Genomic DNA, 8,283 nt, shown 5'->3' with positions numbered 1-8,283 from the left:
GTCCTCGGCTGTCGTCAGATCCTGAAGAAAAAAGAAAACTGAACACAACAGAACAGCAGCAAAAAAAAACCATGCACAAAAGTGCATGGTCACCCCCCACACCGAGCCAAAGCACACCAGGGCAAAAGCAAAGCCCAAAAAAAAACCAAAACCTAATGCCTGTGCCGAACACCTAAGGGGGCAGGGGGAACAAAACGGGGCAAAAAACCGGCACAGGCAAAAAGAGCCCTCCCACCCATAACCTAAGCACCCAAAGCCAAGAGCAAAGCCAAGCAAAGCAACACCTAGGGCCTGCGCCAAAAGTCTAGTGGGGGGATAGCGCAAAAAGCGCTCAAAGACCTAGTCCTAAGAAGGCGCAGGCAAACACGTGGGCAAAGCAAAAGCCCAAACGAAACACCTAAGAAAAAAAGGCGCAAAAAAGGCGCCAAAACAGACCAACCTCACCGGGTTGAAGAAGCCAGGAGACCCTCCAGCCAGCCCCGCCACTGAGCCGCTCCAGATCCAGGTGTCCTCTCCTCGTCCTCGGCTGTCGTCAGATCCTGAAGAAAAAAGAAAACTGAACACAACAGAACAGCAGCAAAAAAAACCATGCACAAAAGTGCATGGTCACCCCCCACACCGAGCCAAAGCACACCAGGGCAAAAGCAAAGCCCAAAAAAAAACCAAAACCTAATGCCTGTGCCGAACACCTAAGGGGGCAGGGGGAACAAAACGGGGCAAAAAACCGGCACAGGCAAAAAGAGCCCTCCCACCCATAACCTAAGCACCCGAAGCCAAGAGCAAAGCCAAGCAAAGCAACACCTAGGGCCTGCGCCAAAAGCCTAGTGGGGGGGATAGCGCAAAAAGCGCTCAAAGACCTAGTCCTAAGAAGGCGCAGGCAAACACGTGGGCAAAGCAAAAGCCCAAACAAAACACCTAAGAAAAAAAGGCGCAAAAAAGGCGCCAAAACAGACCAACCTCACCGGGTTGAAGAAGCCAGGAGACCCTCCAGCCAGCCCCGCCAATGAGCCGCTCCAGATCCAGGTGTCCTCTCCTCGTCCTCGGTTGTCGTCAGATCCTGAAGAAAAAATAAAACTGAACACAACAGAACAGCAGCAAAAAAAACCATGCACAAAAGTGCATGGTCACCCCCCACACCGAGCCAAAGCACACCAGGGCAAAAGCAAAGCCCAAAAAAAACCAAAACCTAATGCCTGTGCCGAACACCTAAGGGGGCAGGGGGAACAAAACGGGGCAAAAAACCGGCACAGGCAAAAAGAGCCCTCCCACCCATAACCTAAGCACCCAAAGCCAAGAGCAAAGCCAAGCAAAGCAACACCTAGGGCCTGCGCCAAAAGCCTAGTGGGGGGATAGCGCAAAAAGCGCTCAAAGACCTAGTCCTAAGAAGGCGCAGGCAAACACGTGGGCAAAGCAAAAGCCCAAACAAAACACCTAAGAAAAAAAGGCGCAAAAAAGGCGCCAAAACAGACCAACCTCACCGGGTTGAAGAAGCCAGGAGACCCTCCAGCCAGCCCCGCCATTGAGCCGCTCCAGATCCAGGTGTCCTCTCCTCGTCCTCGGCTGTCGTCAGATCCTGAAGAAAAAAGAAAACTGAACACAACAGAACAGCAGCAAAAAAAACCATGCACAAAAGTGCATGGTCACCCCCCACACAGAGCCAAAGCACACCAGGGCAAAAGCAAAGCCCAAAAAAAACCAAAACCTAATGCCTGTGCCGAACACCTAAGGGGGCAGGGGGAACAAAACGGGGCAAAAAACCGGCACAGGCAAAAAGAGCCCTCCCACCCATAACCTAAGCACCCAAAGCCAAGCGCAAAGCCAAGCAAAGCAACACCTAGGGCCTGCGCCAATAGCCTAGTGGGGGGATAGCGCAAAAAGCGCTCAAAGACCTAGTCCTAAGAAGGCGCAGGCAAACACGTGGGCAAAGCAAAAGCCCAAACAAAACACCTAAGAAAAAAAGGCGCCAAAACAGACCAACCTCACCGGGTTGAAGAAGCCAGGAGACCCTCCAGCCAGCCCCGCCACTGAGCCGCTCCAGATCCAGGTGTCCTCTCCTCGTCCTCGGCTGTCGCCAGATCCTGAAGAAAAAAGAAAACTGAACACAACAGAACAGCAGCAAAAAAAACCATGCACAAAAGTGCATGGTCACCCCCCACACCGAGCCAAAGCACACCAGGGCAAAAGCAAAGCCCAAAAAAAACCAAAACCTAATGCCTGTGCCGAACACCTAAGGGGGCAGGGGGAACAAAACGGGGCAAAAAACCGGCACAGGCAAAAAGAGCCCTCCCATCCATAACCTAAGCACCCAAAGCCAAGAGCAAAGCCAAGCAAAGCAACACCTAGGGCCTGCGCCAAAAGCCTAGTGGGGGGATAGCGCAAAAAGCGCTCAAAGACCTAGTCCTAAGAAGGCGCAGGCAAACACGTGGGCAAAGCAAAAGCCCAAACAAAACACCTAAGAAAAAAAGGCGCAAAAAAGGCGCCAAAACAGACCAACCTCACCGGGTTGAAGAAGCCAGGAGACCCTCCAGCCAGCCCCGCAATTGAGCCGCTCCAGATCCAGGTGTCCTCTCCTCGTCCTCGGCTGTCGTCAGATCCTGAAGAAAAAAGAAAACTGAACACAACAGAACAGCAGCAAAAAAACCATGCACAAAAGTGAATGGTCACCCCCCACACCGAGCCAAAGCACACCAGGGCAAACGCAAAGCCCAAAAAAACCAAAACCTAATGCCTGTGCCGAACACCTAAGGGGCAGGGGGAACAAAACGGGGCAAAAAACCGGCACAGGCAAAAAGAGCCCTCCCACCCATAACCTAAGCACCCAAAGCCAAGAGCAAAGCCAAGCAAAGCAACACCTAGGGCCTGCGCGAAAAGCCTAGTGGGGGGATAGCGCAAAAAGCGCTCAAAGACCTAGTCCTAAGAAGGCGCAGGCAAACACGTGGGCAAAGCAAAAGCCCAAACAAAACACCTAAGAAAAAAAGGCGCAAAAAAGGCGCCAAAACAGACCAACCTCACCGGGTTGAAGAAGCCAGGAGACCCTCCAGCCAGCCCCGCCACTGAGCCGCTCCAGATCCAGGTGTCTTCTCCTCGTCCTCGGCTGTCGTCAGATCCTGAAGAAAAAAGAAAACTGAACACAACAGAACAGCAGCAAAAAAAACCATGCACAAAAGTGCATGGTCACCCCCCCCCCCCCTACCGAGCCAAAGCACACCAGGGCAAAAGCAAAGCCCAAAAAAAACCAAAACCTAATGCCTGTGCCGAACACCTAAGGGGCAGGGGGAACAAAACGGGGCAAAAAACCGGCACAGGCAAAAAGAGCCCTCCCACCCATAACCTAAGCACCCAAAGCCAAGAGCAAAGCCAAGCAAAGCAACACCTAGGGCCTGCGCCAAAAGCCTAGTGGGGGGATAGCGCAAAAAGCGCTCAAAGACCTAGTCCTAAGAAGGCGCAGGCAAACACGTGGGCAAAGCAAAAGCCCAAACAAAACACCTAAGTAAAAAAGGCGCAAAAAAGGCGCCAAAACAGACCAACCTCACGGGGTTGAAGAAGCCAGGAGACCCTCCAGCCAGCCCCGCCACTGAGCCGCTCCAGATCCAGGTGTCCTCTCCTCGTCTTCGGCTGTCGTCAGATCCTGAAGAAAAAAGAAAACTGAACACAACAGAACAGCAGCAAAAAAAAAACCATGCACAAAAGTGCATGGTCACCCCCCCCCCCACCGAGCCAAAGCACACCAGGGCAAAAGCAAAGCCCAAAAAAAAACCAAAACTTAATGCCTGTGCCGAACACCTAAGGGGGCAGGGGGAACAAAACGGGGCAAAAAACCGGCAGAGGCAAAAAGAGCCCTCCCACCCATAACCTAAGCACCCAAAGCCAAGAGCAAAGCCAAGCAAAGCAACACCTAGGGCCTGCGCCAAAAGCCTAGTGGGGGGATAGCGCAAAAAGCGCTCAAAGACCTAGTCCTAAGAAGGCGCAGAAAACCTGTGGGCAAAGCAAAAGCCCAAACAAAACACCTAAGAAAAAAAGGCGCAAAAAAGGCGCCAAAACAGACCAACTTCACCGGGTTGAAGAAGCCAGGAGACCCTCCAGCCAGCCCCGCCACTGAGCCGCTCCAGATCCAGGTGTCCTCTCCTCGTCCTCGGCTGTCGTCAGATCCTGAAGAAAAAAGAAAACTGAACACAACAGAAAAGCAGCAAAAAAAACCATGCAAAAAAGGGCATGGTCACCCCCCACACCGAGCCAAAGCACACCAGGGAAAAAGCAGAGCCCAAAAAAAACCAAAACCTAATGCCTGTGCCGAACACCTAAGGGGGCAGGGGGAACAAAACGGGGCAAAAAACCGGCACAGGCAAAAAGAGCCCTCCCACCCATAACCTAATCACCCAAAGCCAAGAGCAAAGCCAAGCAAAGCAACACCTAGGGCCTGCGCCAAAAGCCTAGTGGGGGGATAGCGAAAAAAGCGCTCAAAGACCTAGTCCTAGGAAGGCGCAGGCAAACACGTGGGCAAAGCAAAAGCCCAAACAAAACACCTAAGAAAAAAAGGCGCAAAAAAGGCGCCAAAACAGACCAACCTCACCGGGTTGAAGAAGCCAGGAGACCCTCCAGCCAGCCCCGCCACTGAGCCGCTCCAGATCCAGGTGTCCTCTCCTCGTCCTCGGCTGTCGTCAGATCCTGAAGAAAAAAGAAAACTGAACACAACAGAACAGCAGCAAAAAAAACCATGCACAAAAGTGCATGGTCAACCCCCCACACCGAGCCAAAGCACACCAGGGCAAAAGCAAAGCCCAAAAAAACCAAAACCTAATGCCTGTGCCGAACACCTAAGGGGGCAGGGGGAACAAAACGGGGCAAAAAACCGGCACAGGCAAAAAGAGCCCTCCCACCCATAACCTAAGCACCCAAAGCCAAGAGCAAAGCCAAGCAAAGCAACACCTAGGGCCTGCGCCAAAAGCCTAGTGGGGGGATAGCGCAAAAAGCGCTCAAAGACCTAGTCCTAAGAAGGCGCAGGCAAACACGTGGGCAAAGCAAAAGCCCAAACAAAACACCTAAGAAAAAAAGGCGCAAAAAAGGCGCCAAAACAGACCAACCTCACCGGGTTGAAGAAGCCAGGACACCCTCCAGCCAGCCCCGCCACTGAGCCGCTCCAGATCCAGGTGTCCTCTCCTCGTCCTCGGCTGTCGTCAGATCCTGAAGAAAAAAGAAAACAACACAACAGAACAGCAGCAAAAAAAACCATGCACAAAAGTGCATGGTCATCCCCCACACCGAGCCAAAGCACACCAGGGCAAAAGCAAAGCCCAAAAAAACCAAAACCTAATGCCTGTGCCGAACACCTAAGGGGGCAGGGGGAACAAAACGGGGCAAAAAACCGGCACAGGCAAAAAGAGCCCTCCCACCCATAACCTAAGCACCCAAAGCCAAGAGCAAAGCCAAGCAAAGCAACACCTAGGGCCTGCGCCAAAAGCCTAGTGGGGGGATAGCGCAAAAAGCGCTCAAAGACCTAGTCCTAAGAAGGCGCAGGCAAACACGTGGGCAAAGCAAAAGCCCAAACAAAACACCTAGGAAAAAAAGGCGCAAAAAAGGCGCCAAAACAGACCAACCTCACCGGGTTGAAGAAGCCAGGAGACCCTCCAGCCAGCCCCGCCACTGAGCCGCTCCAGATCCAGGTGTCCTCTCCTCGTCCTCGGCTGTCGTCAGACCCTGAAGAAAAAAGAAAACTGAACACAACAGAACAGCAGCAAAAAAAACCATGCACAAAAGTTCATGGTCACCCCCCACACCGAGCCAAAGCACACCAGGGCAAAAGCAAAGCCCAAAAAAAACCAAAACCTAATGCCTGTGCCGAACACCTAAGGGGGCAGGGGGAACAAAACGGGGCAAAAAACCGGCACAGGCAAAAAGAGCCCTCCCACCCATAACCTAAGCACCCAAAGCCAAGAGCAAAGTCAAGCAAAGCAACACCTAGGGCCTGCGCCAAAAGCCTAGTGGGGGGATAGCGCAAAAAGCGCTCAAAGACCTAGTCCTAAGAAGGCGCAGGCAAACACGTGGGCAAAGCAAAAGCCCAAACAAAACACCTAAGAAAAACAGGCGCAAAAAAGGCGCCAAAACAGACCAACCTCACCGGGTTGAAGAAGCCAGGAGACCCTCCAGCCAGCCCCGCCACTGAGCCGCTCCAGATCCAGGTGTCCTCTCCTCGTCCTCGGCTGTCGTCAGATCCTGAAGAAAAAAGAAAACTGAACACAACAGAACAGCAGCAAAAAAAACCATGCACAAAAGTGCATGATCACCCCCCACACCGAGCCAAAGCACACCAGGGCAAAAGCAAAGCCCAAAAAAAACCAAAACCTAATGACTGTGCCGAACACCTAAGGGGGCAGGGGGAACAAAACGGGGCAAAAAACCGGCACAGGCAAAAAGAGCCCTCCCACCCATAACCTAAGCACACAAAGCCAAGAGCAAAGCCAAGCAAAGCAACACCTAGGGCCTGCGCCAAAAGCCTAGTGGGGGGGGGGATAGCGCAAAAAGCGCTCAAAGACCTAGTCCTCAGAAGGCGCAGGCAAACACGTGGGCAAAGCAAAAGCCCAAAAAAAACACCTAAGAAAAAAAAGGCGCAAAAAAGGCGCCAAAACAGACCAACCTCACCGAGTTGAAGAAGCCAGGAGACCCTCCAGCCATCCATGTCAGTCGACCAAGGTCGGGTGTCGTCAGATCCTGGAAAAAACAACCAGCAGCACAAAGAAACTACAAACACACGGTATTTTGTTTGACTGAAGCTGTTCTATACGTCCCTGACAGATCGCATAGAGCTTTTTTCAAGCTGTTTTTTCTCACTAGTTTTTTTGCTGTTTTTGTCGTTTGTTTTTTTTTTGTTTTTGTAGTTTTTGAATTTTTTTTCGTTTTGAAGTGTTTTTCATAATCTATTAGGGTATTTCAGATAATTGAAGCAGCATTAACATAACAAGCAAGCAGATGGAAGTTTTTTTTGGTGTTTTTGTCGTTTTCAATTTTTCGTTTCGTAGTTTTCAATTTATTTTTTCGTTTCGAAGTATTTTTCAAATTTTATTAGGTTATTTCAGATAATTGAAGCAGCATTAACATAGGAAGCAAGCAAATGGAATTCTTAGTTTTTTTGGTGTTTTTGTCGTTTTCAATTTTTTCGTTTTTGTAGTTTTCATTTTTTTTTCGTTTTGAAGTTTTTTTCAAATTCTATCAGGGTATTTCAGATAATTGAAGCAGCATTGACATAATAAGCAAGCAGATGGAAGTTCTTAGTTTTTTTTGTTTTTGTCGTTTTAATTATTTTTTTTCGTAGTTTTCTATTTATTTTTCCGTTTCGAAGTATTTTTCAAATTTTATTAGGTTATTTCAGATAATTGAAGCAGCATTAACACAATAAGCAAGCAGATGGAAGTTCTTAGTTTTTTTTTGTTTTTGTCGTTTTAATTATTTTCTTGAAATATTTTTCAAAATTGTTATAGGAATTCAGACAGTTGAAGCGAAAGTTTAACGTAACAAGCAAGCAGATGAAAGGTCTTTAATTTTTTTAGTGTTTTTGTCGTTTTAATTTTTTTTCGTTTTTGTAGTTTTCAATTTTTTTTGATTTGAGGTATTTTTCAAATTCTATTAGGTTATTTCAGATAATTGAAGCAGCATTAACATAACAAGCAAGCAGATGGAAGTTTTTTTTTGGTGTTTTTGTCGTTTTCAATTTTTCGTTTCGTAGTTTTCAATTTATTTTTTCGTTTCGAAGTATTTTTCAAATTTTATTAGGTTATTTCAGATAATTGAAGCAGCATTAACATAACAAGCAAGCAAATGGAAGTTCTTAGTTTTTTTGGTGTTTTTGTCGTTTTCAATTTTTTTTTCGTTTTTGTAGTTTTCAATTTTTTTTTCGTTTTAAAGTATTTTTCAAATTCTATTAGGATATTTCAGATAAATGAAGCAGCATTAACATAATAAGCAAGCAGTTGGAAGTTCTTAGTTTTTTTTTGTTTTTGTCGTTTAAATTATTTTCTTGAAATATTTTTCAAAATTGTTATAGGAATTCAGACAATTGAAGCAAAAGTTTAAAGTAACAAGCAAGCAGACGAAAGGTATTAATTTTTTTTTGGTTTTTTTGTCACTTTCATTTTTTTTCGTTTTTGTAGTTTCAATTTTTTTTTTCGTTTTAAGTATTTTTCAAATTTTGTTAGGTCATTTCAGATAATTGAAGCAGCATTAACATACCAAGCAAAAATATAAAGTTTTTTTGTTTGTTTGAAGTAATTTTAAATTTTTTTTTTGAAGATT

The sequence above is a fragment of the Convolutriloba macropyga genome, chromosome 6, assembly GCF_964194025.1.
Source record: "Convolutriloba macropyga chromosome 6, txConMacr16.3, whole genome shotgun sequence".
In the NCBI taxonomy this organism is placed as follows: Eukaryota; Metazoa; Xenacoelomorpha; order Acoela; family Convolutidae; genus Convolutriloba; species Convolutriloba macropyga.
The sequence above is the reverse complement of the archived record's forward strand: the minus strand, read 5'-3'. Positions refer to the sequence as shown.